General features: G+C 40.1%; 1 pseudogene; it reads right to left on the reverse strand.

The window, feature by feature from the left end:
* Window positions 1-3,309: 3,309 nt before the first annotated feature.
* On the reverse strand, window positions 3,310-5,987 carry LOC100454162 (uncharacterized; annotated as a pseudogene).
* Between the last annotated feature and the right edge of the window lie 7,268 nt (window positions 5,988-13,255).

Below are 13,255 nucleotides of genomic sequence, written 5' to 3' on the forward strand. Positions count from 1 at the left end.
TAATTTGGATCCACTCCAGCTGTCTTTTGTAAAATAATGAGTTTATGATGCCATGTCATGGCTAGAGTTTCACGGTAACATCTATTTGATCTTTGTGTGTATGGATACATGTTTCTGTGTGTTTCTGTGCATGTTACATGTATTATGTTATATGTTATGTCCAAAATGGCACCACATTGGTTTATGAGTAAATGAGTGCTTATAAATTTAGCAAGAAAGTCCAAATGCTTTTCAAATTTGTGTGAATTTAGTAATCTTTAATAATAAGCTTGCTTTAAAATTATTCACAAAATAAAAATAGAAATGTCTTTGGAATTGTAAGCATACATTTTTGTCTGGGTTTACTAATTAGATGAGTTTTATATTTGTCTTTGCTAAATATTTGAACATGCTAGAATTTTACATGAGGGTTATAAGATCATAAACTCAACCAAAAACAGAATAATCTTTCTTTGAATTACTTTTTTGATAAATAAGACTAATTTAATATTGTTGGTTCCATAAGAACAATTAATTTTTCTGAATTATCAGAAAAAATGCCCATGTGTTTAAGATTTTTGCATAGGTGAACACCTGATATTCACAAACTATGCAAATTGTTAACAAAGAAATAACTTGGAGTGATAATTAGTGTTGTCTAATGTCTTAGTTCTAAAAACTAATCTAGATAAACTGCTACAGATGAATAAATTGAATAAATATAAATGGAATCAATGCTTGTAGTGAACTTTTAATGTAACTTAAACTATTAAAATTATTTCAGATACCATTGAATGTCTGGGTCGTTTCCAATTAAAAAAGAATTGTGATATCGGGCATTGGTCACACTTTGGAATCCATTAATGTGAAATAAAATCTATGCTATGAGTTAAGAATTAGTGGACCTCAAAGAGCTGAATAAGAATAAGGTCTGAATCTGGCAAGTAATCAAGCTACAAAAAGGGGATTGGCCCAGTGGATGCCTGTGTACTTGCCCCCATACAGGCAAGCAATGATTGTGAAACAATACCACCTGCCAGAGGGGCACTGAAGTAACCCAAATAATCCAGGGTGCTGGAGTGAGATGCTGTCTCAGAATTAATTAATTAATTGATTAATCAATGCATTGTATTCTCTGCTGCACCTTTTTAAAAAAATCTCTGTCTTCTGAAATGCCTGAAGAAAGAAATGAGTCTCAGTTGATGCAGGCCCTGAGATGGGCAGAGGTTATGAGAGCATCACATAGACTTGGTGCTATGGACTGAATTGCGTCCCCCAAAATTCATGATGATTTTGATTAATCCACAAGGTGATGGTATTTAGAGATTGAGCCTTTGGGAGACAAGTACGTTAAGATGAAGTTATGAGGTTGGGGCTTTCATAATGGGATTGGCGGCCTTCCCAGAAAAGGAAGAGATACCATGTCCTTCTTGTTCTCTCCCCTTCTCCCTCTCTCCCTTTCTCCCCCTTTCTCTCTCTTTATCTCCATCTGTGCCACGTGAGAACACAGCTGCAACATGGCCATTGGCACGACAGAGAGAGAATCCCCACCAAGAGCTGAATCTGGTGCTTTGATCTTGGACTTCCAGATCGTGGGCAAGACTCACCAGGGAGACTTCTGTAGCTGCCTGGAATTGTCTGATCTGGAGTTAATGCCCTGGAACTCTGTGGTTGTCAACTCAGAAGGCCCAAGGCTACAAATCTTCCTGTGGTCCTCTTTAATCTGCCTCCACTTTTTGTTTTTTGTTTTGTTTGGATTTTCAAGTAACAAATTTCTTTTTCCAGTTAACATAACAAGTCCATGGTACAGCATATTAAATCACAAACTACAAATCCAAGGACCTTTTGCAACCTTTACTAGGTTGCAAAACTTTGGCAAATCAATATAGTACATTTTATTACAATGAAAGCATTTTTGTTAGAGTCACATATTATTTTAGTGATAATTTTCACTCCAAATATACTTAAGTAGTAAACCAAAACACTGGTTGGTTTGTTTGTTTGTTTGTTTGCTTCGTTTTGTTTTTGAGACAGAGTCTTGCACTGTAGCCTGGGCTGAAGTGAAATGGTGTGATCTGAGCTCACTGCAACCTCCGCCTCATAGGTTCAAACGATTCTCCTGCCTCAGCCTCCCAAGTAGCTGGGATTACAAGTGTCCGCCATCAAACCTGGCTAATTTTTTGTATTTTTAGTAGAGACGGGGTTTCACTACGTTGGCCAGGCTGATCTCAAACTCCTGACCTCGTGATCTGCCCTCCTTGGCCTCCCAAAGCACTGGGATTACAGGCGTGAGCCACCGCACCCGGCAAACACTGGTTTTTAATGATGGTTTAAAATAACTTGCAGAGCAAGTTATTATTATTAAACAAATTAATATGTTTGAAAGCTATACAAGTTCTCCTTTTAAATTGAATTTCCTCATGCAAGCTGTTGAAATTTACAGCAGCAGGGCAATTGTTTCTATGTAAGAGTTGGCTCTGCTTTGTTCTGGGGTTGGCCCAAAGCTAGGTGGGGTTCCAAAGTGTGAAAAGCTTTAAAATTCTACCTTAAGTTGATTCAATGTCAATGCAAACTTCCAAGTACTTTTTAAAAAAATGTTAAAATTTTGCTTATACACTATTGGTGAGAGTGTAAATTAGTTCAATCATTGTGGAAAACAGCATGGCAATTCCTCAAAGACCAAATAACAGAAATACCATTTGACCCAGCAATCCCATTACTGGGTAAGTACCAAAGGAATATAAATTGTTCTACCATAAAGACCATACATGCATGTGCACTATTCACAATAGCAAAGACATGGAATCAACCTAAATGTTCTTTAATGGTAGACTGGATAAAGAAAATGTGGTGTATATACACCATGGTATACTATGTAGCCATAAAAAAGAACAAGATCATGTCTTTTGCAGGAACATAGACGGAGCTGGAGGCCGTTTTTTCTTAGCAAACTAATGCAGGAATAGAAAAGCAAATACCACAGGTTCTCACTACAAGCTAGAGCTGAATGGTGAGAACACATGGACATAAAGAGGGGAACAACAGACACTGGAGCCTATTGAAGGTGGATGATGGAAGGAGGGAGAGGATTGGGAAAAATAATAATGGGCACCAGGCTTCACACCTGGGTGATAAAATAATGTGTACAACAAACTCCCATGACACAAGTTTACCAAAATAACAAACCTGCATATGTACCCTGAATTTAAAATAAACATTAAGAAGAATAATTTCTTTCAAGAAATTGTTAAATTTTTCATAAATACCGGAATCTCCAATATTAGACAGTCATTTCAAACAACACTAATTTCAGATAATCCCTTTTATTTAGACGCCATGCATCTCTTTGTTTTGATCTAAAGTCACTGTCTTATGTCAGCCTACTTTTTAAAAATTCTGCTTAAAATATATTCATAGTTTTAAAATAAATACATTGCCAGCTTGGAGAGATGTGGGGTACTTGTCTACACACATTCATTATCAATTCACGACAAAGGCTGCTGCAGCCACCACCGGAGTTCTTATGCCTCCTCTTGTGGAAGCCATCAGTTCTTCATTTTTTAACATGTAATTTATGTATGACCCATTCCAGTGCTTCCTGGCCTTTGTTAGCATTTGAAGATATCCTACTTGCCATCAGTCCTTCAAGGTAACTGCTGAGGCTGCCTCCTTTCAGTGATTATGGCTTATTGAGTCAAAATAGTTTTTTTTCTGGGTCCTGAGGATGTGGTTTGTATGTAAGTCTCTCACCTACTGAAACCATATTTTAAGTGAAATGTTAGTAGATTTAAGTTCCATTGTTTTCTCTATAGGATTAACTACAGAATATTCTAGCACATATGTTTTGGTTCTTGCTGTACCAATAAGAGACTTGTAGTTCCCACTCTGTGCAGAGAAGTCTGTGGCTGTGCAACTCTTCATTGGGATCTATATGTCTGTCCAACACATCAACCCACACCATGCTCTGGTTCATAGGGCTTTTGGGTATTTGTGCATCGCAACTGTTGTAACAATTTCCCACAGGTGATCAAAGACGTGCTCTGAAGTCCAGATCTTGATGGTGCAGGCAGTCCAGGAGATGTCTGGGCAGTGCAGGGGAAAATGAGGCAAAGAGGCTACACCTGCCCCACTGCACCCCCAGCATGCCAACCAGCTTCGCAGTAGACAGGCGCCATTGTCCTCATGTGAAGGACATCCCAACCCCCTCTTCCAGCCCTTATTACAATGTAAACTTTAAACTATTTAAAGGAGGGGTCCCCAACTCCCCAGACAGCATGCCTGTACTGGACCCTGGCCTGTTAGTGAGGCAGGAAAATAGGGTCTGGAGGCCGGGAACATAAGGCCCATTGACACTTCAGCTATAACAGGAAATATCCTCTCCACAGGGCATACACCCAGTAAACGACTTTGAAACGTTACTTCATCCTCTTCATTTACATAGGGCGTACCCCAAATAGAGGGTATTTAAACTCACAAAAACTCTGTAACGGGGCCTTTGAGCCCCTATGCTCAGGCCCACTACCACACTGTGGAGTGTACTTTTGTTTTCAATAAATCTCTTCATTCCATCCTTGCTTTGCTTGCGCATTTTGTTCAATTCTTTGTTCAAGACGCCAAGAACTTGGACACCCTCCACCGTTAGCATTAGGAGCCCCGTGGCACAGCAGGAGGGGAGTGGCCAGCAGCCCAGCTTTACCACCTGAGCTCCACTTCTTGTCAGATCAGCAGAGACATTAGATTCTCATAGGTGCATGAAGCCTATTGTAAACTGCACAGGCAAGGGATCTACCTTGTGCGCTCCTCCTGAGAATCTGATGCCTGATTATCTGACGTAGAACAGCTTCATCCCCAAACTATCCCTGTCTACCAGCCCCCCATCCATAGAAAAGTTGTCTTCTATAAAACCAGTCCCTTGTGCGAAAAAGGTTGCGGACTGCTGATTTAAAGAACACTGTTAATGTCTGTTCCCTGCCTTCATCTGGAGGGCCAGTCAGTTTTGAAGCAACTCCAGCAAGTGATCCACCCAGCTGTCCCCTTCCACCCTGCTAGTATCCACAGCTCCTCAAAGGCCCCCTGGAATTTAAACTAAAGCATGATCATGCCACTGCACACCAGCCTGGGCTACCCAGGAAGACTAGCGAGACCCCAGCTCAAAAAAAAAAAAAAAAAAAAAAAAGCTCTGAGCTGGGTCCCTGCCCTCTTTCTGTCTGCTTCAGGCCCATCTATACCAATCTTGATTTACCAGCTCAAAATCAATTTTACGGGGGGAGAATAGGGAAAGGATTGAATCAATGTGTACAGTTTCAATGGAAGAACCATAGCAATTTTGAGTACATTGAGTACATTGCATATTATTCATTCCATGAAGAGAGTTTTTCTAAATGAAAAATGTTTAGGACGCTCAGGAGAGGAAAAACAAATTAAAGAAAGATCTCCACAACACAGACCTCAACCCTCTTATGCGTGAAGGCACAGTTCCAGTGCAAATGTCCGCAGGGAAGGCATGAGGGTCCCCATTGGAGTGCCTCGGACTCCTTCTAGGGCAGCAGTTGAAGCAGGTCGTGCCGCAGGCCTGCAGAAAGGCTGGGGTTCCTCTCCTTTCCGGGTTCCTTCCTGATGGAATCCTAGGTTTTCAGTAGCTTCCGGAGGCAGCCTGGGCTGCAGGGGGTGCCCTGGGCGTGTGTACTTCCACCTCCACAGGCGCTGGCATCTCCAGACAGTTTCAGGGCGCTTTGGATCTCACCGTCGGTAGCATCTGCGTCTTTTTGAGGGAACTGGAGCCCGTCTGTGGTTTCAGCCATTGACTCCTCAAAATGGGAGTCTCGAGGCCGTTTTTGGCCCCTCTCCTCTCTGGGCAGGGCTGCGTGCCCGGTGGAATCGCAGTGCAGCAGCCAGCCCGCAGCAGAGCTCCCGTAGAGCTGATGGCATTGGCAGGAGTGGCGGCTCAGCGCAGGGAAGTTATCCAGTGTCCAGGCCCAGGCTTGCTCTAGGTTCAGGTCCCATGGCATGTGGGGCTCTGGCCCTGCCTGCCTCCAAGACAGCTCTTCCAAGGTTGATGGTTGGAACTCCATAGCCTCAGCCTCGAAAGGCTTGACTAGGCCCAGCCATAGCTAGTCTAGGAAAAGAGCAAATGGCTCAGTCCATCGCTGACCGTGGGCTTTTATAGCATCCTGTCTTGTACAGGAAGTCATATACGAAAATCCAGTCATGTGGGGATTAACACTTACTTACCTTGCTAATTGCTTCAGACTGTGATAAGGTTATGGTAAAAATTTTATCACTCTGGAAGGCACTATTGAAAGTCCTTGGGTTTTTACTAGATCAAGCAGTAATAGGGTGGGGCAGGGGGTGAGAGGATGGGTCCAGTGATTGGCAGTTTCTTATTTCAATAAGAAATTGGCAGATTTTAATATTTCAATATTTCGCAATTCAGTGAGATGTTAGGTGTGCATCTCTAATAGATAAGTTTTATCAAATTAAGAGAATTCACTGTTTCTAATTTGCTAAGATGACTTTCATATTAATAACGAAGCAGGTTGATTTTTTAAAAGATTTTTTGTATCTACTGAGAAAATCATTTATTTTTTCTGATGTTAACGTGGAGATTAGAGATTGATTTTCAAATTCCAAACCAATGTTGAGCTCCCAATAAGCTCAATTAGATTATGATGCGTTTTTTAAAAGGATATTACTGTATCCAGAATTCTAACATATTGTTTATAATTTTGCCCTGTGATTGGGAGAGATATTGGCTGATGGAAAAATTGAGGAGGGAGCGCTAGCGTGATGCGTGAAATGGGCATAAAAAACTTAACTTGTTGATATTTAAAAAGGCCTTTCTATCTATGTAGCTGTCCCACTCAGTCAAAGGCTTTTCAAATATAGGGAACATGTCTCATGTGCCATTTCAAGAGTAAAGATTGGCCTGAATCATTCTATTTTTGAAGGTACTCTGAAATAAATGTTAATACAGAGTGAATTTTTGAGGATTCCAACAGCAGGGGAAAAACAGTGAGGTACATGAGGTGAGCAGAGAGGCATATTTTAATGGCCTGGCTTCCCCCCAGAAACATCACTGAAATAAACACTCGTGTGAGATTGCTTTATTCAAGAGGGCTGTCCTTAGAAAGTGGGAGTGAGAAGAAAGAGGAGAGGGTCAGGGATGAGCATATTCAATGCTGTGCTTCCTAGTAGCCCAAGCTTGGTATCAAATATGACCAGAGGTGACTTTATTATTAAACCAATAAAGTTTAACTGTAAGGCAAACTTCCAGAGAGTTTGTAAAACATTTGACCTAAAACATTTTTCTAATTCTCTCAAAGAGAATCCCCTACTAGCTGTATGAACATTGACTCCACAAATTTGAAGCTGCTCTGAACGACAATGGTTGTTTGATCTCATGAAACCATCTTCTGAGAGGCCTTACGAATAACTGCTTCTCGGCACAGTCCACTTAGGAGGAAGAAAAGAATGGAATATATCCACTGTTGGTGAAATAACACAATTCTCACAACAAAAGACTGCTGTGTACCAAATAGAAGAGAGAGGGCACACTAGTACTGAGTTGGCATTCGCATATTTACATGCCTGTAAGGCAGCCTGACAGCTACAAAGTTAGGCCACATCTCATATATTTTCAGCAGAGCAGGGGGAAGCATGATGCATTCCTTTCTCTTTTCAAAGAAAGAGAGAACACCTTACAATAATGTCTTACTGTATTCTGAGAGACCCTCAGCTCATTCAGGAGGTACTTTTAGGAAACATGTACATATTTGTCCCATGACCTTGGATAAATTACTACATTGTATAAACTGGAGATTCAGCTTTATCTTTAGAGGGACTAATCTAAATTCCAATAGTTCAACTCTGGATTCAGCCTAACCATATTAAATGTGATGTTACTGTTGTATTTCTTTTATGGCTTTCAGGAAAAGAAACAAAACACTCTCAAATAGTATAAGCATAAAAAGATTTATTATGGTATAAAGATCATTAAAATCTAGGACAAGCGCGGTGGCTCACGCCTGTAATCCCAGCACTTTGGGAGGCCGAGGCGAGTGGATCACGAGGTCAGGAGTTCAAGATCAGCCTGACCAACATGGTGAAACCGCGTCTCTACTAAAAATACAAAAATTAGCCGGGTGTGGTGGCACGCGCCTGTCATCCCAGCTACTCAGGAAGCTGAGGCAGTAGAATTGCTTGAACCCAGGAGGCAGAGGTTGCAGTGAGCCGATATCGCGCCACTGCACTCCAGCCTGGGCAACAAGAGCAAGACTCCGTCTCAAAAAAAAAAAAAAAAAAAAAAAAAAACTGATAGAGGCCAGCTGTGGTGGCTCATGCCTGTAATCCGAGCACTTTGGGAGGCCGAGGCATGGAGACTGCTTGAGGTCATGAGTTCGTGACCACCCTGGCCAACATGGTGAAACCCCGTCTCCACTTTCTTTCAATTTTTAAAAGAAAAAATTAGCTGGGTGTGGTGGCAGGCACCTGTAATCCCAGCTACTTGAGAGGCTGAGGCAGGAGGAAAGCCTGAACCTGGGAAGCAAAGGTTAAAGTGGGCCAAGATTGTGCCACTGCACTCCAGCCTGGGCAATACAGCAAGACTCTGTCTCAAAAAAAAAAAAAGAAAAAAAAAGAAAAAAAAATCTGATAGAAAAGTGTAGACACAGATTTTAGACTGAATGTCAGAGAATGATTTTTCTGAACCACATTGCAAATTGGCTCCCTAAAAGAAGATACTGTCAGAAATCAGGAAACACTGAATCAGACAGCTGCTGAACCACCACAGGCTTCTCCCTTCAGAAACACGCAGCAAATATTAGATGGTTGGGTCAATCCAAGTATCCGTAGGGAATAAATGTATACAGTAATTCTCATGGACTATTTTTGGAGGAAAAATGTTTCATTCATTTAAAGAACAATCTGGCAATACTCCATAAAATTAGGTTATGCATTTTCGATGAATAATTTTACTGAAGGACGATGTATATCCTAAATAAATTCTCTCATGAGAATGAGACAAACATACGAAATATTATTGATTAGGTGGCATCTGAGTGCCCCCTGTGGGACGCTGGAGAGGGAAAGTCTGGCAGAGTCTCATTAGAAGCTGATATGCTGAAGTTGGAAGCAGCAAATGAAGTGTACCTATAAAAATCTTAGAAATATGCCAATAAATGAAAAACAATAAATGAAATAAGATATACACCCAATACTTTTTGGAAGAATTGAAAATATATATACATAAAATTGTGTCACATATAAGACTGATTGCTACAAAACACACAGTAGAAATAAAAATAAAATAGCTAGAAGTAAAATAGTTACTAATAAGAAGAATCTCAGTAGAAGTAGGAAAAGAGATAAAAAGGAATAACTGACAGAATGCACCTAATTACATAAAATAGGATCAAGGCCTGCACAAAACACTGTTGAAAATGTTTTTTGTTTTTTTTTTTTTTTAGTTTTATTATCTTTTTATTATTATTATTATTATACTTTAGGTTTTATGGTACATGTGTGCAATGTGCAGGTAAGTTACATATGTATACATGTGCCATGCTGGTGTGCTGCACCCACTAACTCGTCATCTAGCATTAGGTATATCTCCCAATGCTATCCCTCCCCCCTCCCCCCACCCCACAACAGTCCCCGAAGTGTGATGTTCCCCTTCCTGTGTCCATGTGTTCTCATTGTTCAATTCCCACCTATGAGTGAAAATATGTGGTGTTTGGTTTTTTGTTCTTGCAATAGTTTACTGAGAATGATGATTTGCAATTTCATCCACGTCCCTACAAAGGACATGAACTCATCATTTTTTATGGCTGCATAGTATTCCATGGTGTATATGTGCCACATTTTCTTAATCCAGTCTATCATTGTTGGACATTTGGGTTGGTTCCAAGTCTTTGCTATTGTGAATAATGCCGCAATAAACATATGTGTGCATGTGTCTTTATAGCAGCATGATTTATAGTCCTTTGGGTATATACCCAGTAATGGGATGGCTGGGTCGAATGGAATTTCTAGTTCTAGATCCCTGAGGAATCGCCACACTGACTTCCACAAGGGTTGAACTAGTTTACAGTCCCACCAACAGTGTAAAAGTGTTCCTATTTCTCCACATCCTCTCCAGCACCTGTTGTTTCCTGACTTTTTAATGATTGCCATTCTAACTGGTGTGAGATGGTATCTCATTGTGGTTTTGATTTGCATTTCTCTGATGGCCAGTGATGGTGAGCATTTTTTTCATGTGTTTTTTGGCTGCATATATGTCTTCTTTTGAGAAGTGTCTGTTCATGTCCTTCACCCACTTTTTGATGGGGTTTTTTTTTCTTGTAAATTTGTTGGAGTTCATTGTAGATTCTGGATATTAGCCCTTTGTCAGATGAGTAGGTTGGGAAAATTTTCTCCCATTTTGTAGGTTGCCTGTTCACTCTGATGGTAGTTTCTTTTGCTGTGCAGAAGCTCTTTAGTTTAATTAGATCCCATTTGTCAATTTTGGCTTTTGTTGCCATTGCTTTTGGTGTTTTAGACATGAAGTCCTTGCCCATGCCTATGCCCTGAATGGTAATGCCTAGGTTTTCTTCTAGGGTTTTTATGGTTTTAGGTCTAACATTTAAGTCTTTAATCCATCTTGAATTAATTTTTGTAAAAGGTGTAAGGAAGGGATCCAGTTTCAGCTTTCTACATATGGCTAGCCAGTTTTCCCAGCACCATTTATTAAATAGGGAATCCTTTCCCCATTTCTTGTTTTTGTCAGGTTTGTCAAAGATCAGATAGTTGTAGATATGTGGTGTTATTTCTGACGGCTCTGTTCTGTTCCATTGCGCTATATCTCTGTTTTGGTACCAGTACCATGCTGTTTTGGTTACTGTAGCCTTGTAGTATAGTTTGAAGTCAGGTAGTGTGATGCCTCCAGCTTTGTTCTTTTGGCTTAGGATTGACTTGGTGATGCGGGCTCTTTTTTGGTTCCATATGAACTTTAAAGTAGTTTTTTCCAATTCTGTGAAGAAAGTCATTGGTAGCTTGATGGGGATGGCATTGAATCTGTAAATTACCTTGGGAGGATGGCCATTTTCACGATACTGATTCTTCCTATCCATGAGCATGGAATGTTCTTCCATTTGTTTGTATCCTCTTTTATTTCCTTGAGCAGTGGTTTGTAGTTCTCCTTGAAGAGGTCCTTCACATCCCTTGTAAGTTGGATTCCTAGGTATTTTATTCTCTTTGAAGCAATTGTGAATGGGAGTTCACTCATGATTTGGTTCTCTGTTTGTCTGTTATTGATGTATAAGAATGCTTGTGATTTTTGTACATTGATTTTGTATCCTGAGACTTTGCTGAAGTTGCTTATCAGCTTAAGGAGATTTTGGGCTGAGACAATGGAGTTTTCTAGATATACAATCATGTCATCTGCAAACAGGGACAATTTGACTTTCTCTTTTCCTAATTGAATACCCTTTATTTCCTTCTCCTGCCTAATTGCCCTGGCAAGAACTTCCAACATTATGTTGAATAGAAGTGGTGAGAGAGGGCATCCCTGTCTTGTGCCAGTTTTCAAAGGGAATGCTTCCAGTTTTTGCCCATTCAGTATGATATTGGCTGTGGGTTTGTCATAGATAGCTCTTATTATTTTGAGATACGTCCCATCAATACCTAATTTATTGAGAGTTTTTAGCATGAAGCATTGTTGAATTTTGTCAAAGGCCTTTTCTGCATCTATTGAGATAATCATGTGGTTTTTGTCTTTGGTTCTGTTTATATGCTGGATTACATTTATTGATTTGCATATATTGAACCAGCCTTGCATCCCAGGGATGAATCCCACTTGATCATGGTGGATAAGCTTTTTGATGTGCTGCTGGATTCTGTTTGCCAGTATTTTATTGAGGATTTTTGCATCAATGTTCATCAAGGATATTGGTCTAAAAGTCTCTTTTTTGGTTGTGTCTCTGCCAGGCTTTGGTATCAGGATGATGCTGGCCTCATAAAATGAGTTAGGGAGGATTCCCTCTTTTTCTGTTGATTGGAATAGTTTCAGAAAGAATGGTACCAGTTCCTCCTTGTACCTCTGGTAGAATTCGGCTGTGAACCCATCTGGTCCTGGACTTTTTTTGGTTGGTAAGCTATTGATTATTGCCACAATTTCAGCTCCTGTTATTGGTCTATTCAGAGATTCAACTTCTTCCTGGTTTAGTCTTGGGCGGGTGTATGTGTTGAGGAATTTATCCATTTCTTCTAGATTTTCTAGTTTATTTGCGTAGGGGTGTTTGTAGTATTCTCTGATGGTAGTTTGTATTTCTGTGGGATCGGTGGTGATATCCCCTTTATGTTTTTTTATTGCATCTATTTGATTCTTCTCTCTTTTTTTCTTTATTAATCTTGCTAGCGGTCTATCAATTTTGTTGATCCTTTCAAAAAACCAGCTCCTGGATTCATTAATTTTTTGAAGGGTTTTTGTGTCTCTATTTCCTTCAGTTCTGCTCTGATTTTAGTTATTTCTTTCCTTCTGCTAGCTTTTGAATGTGTTTGCTCTTGCTTTTCTAGTTCTTTTAATTGTGATGTTAGGGTGTCAATTTTGGATCTTTCCTGCTTTCTCTTGTGGGCATTTAGTGCTATAAATTTCCCTCTACACACTGCTTTGAATGCATCCTAGAGATTCTGGTATGTTGTTTCTTGGTTCTCGTTGGTTTCAAAGAACATCTTTATTTCTGCCTTTATTTCGTTATGCACCCAGTAGTCATTCAGGAGCTGGTTGTTCAGTTTCCATGTAGTTGAGCGGTTTTGAGTGAGATTCTTAATCCTGAGTTCTAGCTTGATTGCACTGTGATCTGAGAGATAGTTCGTTATAATTTCTGTTCTTTTACATTTATTGAGGAGAGCTTTACTTCCAAGTATGTGGTCAATTTTGGAATAGGTGTGGTGTGGTGCTGAACAAAATGTATATTCTGTTGATTTGGGGTGGAGAGTTCTGTAGATGTCTATTAGGTCTGCTTGGTGCAGAGCTGAGTTCAATTCCTGGGTATCCTTGTTGACTTTCTGTCTTGTTGATCTGTCTAATGTTGACAGTGGGGTGTTAAAGTCTCCCATTATTAATGTGTGGGAGTCTAAGTCTCTTTGTAGGTCACTCAGGACTTGCTTTATGAATCTGGGTGCTCCTGTATTGGGTGCATATATATTTAGGATAGTTAGCTCTTCTTGTTGAATTGATCCCTTTACCATTATGTGGTGGCCTTCTTTGTCTCTTTTGATCTTTGTTGGTTTAAAGTCTGTT

The sequence above is a fragment of the Pongo abelii genome, chromosome 4 (genome assembly GCF_028885655.2).
Source record: "Pongo abelii isolate AG06213 chromosome 4, NHGRI_mPonAbe1-v2.0_pri, whole genome shotgun sequence".
Taxonomy (NCBI): domain Eukaryota; kingdom Metazoa; phylum Chordata; class Mammalia; order Primates; family Hominidae; genus Pongo; species Pongo abelii.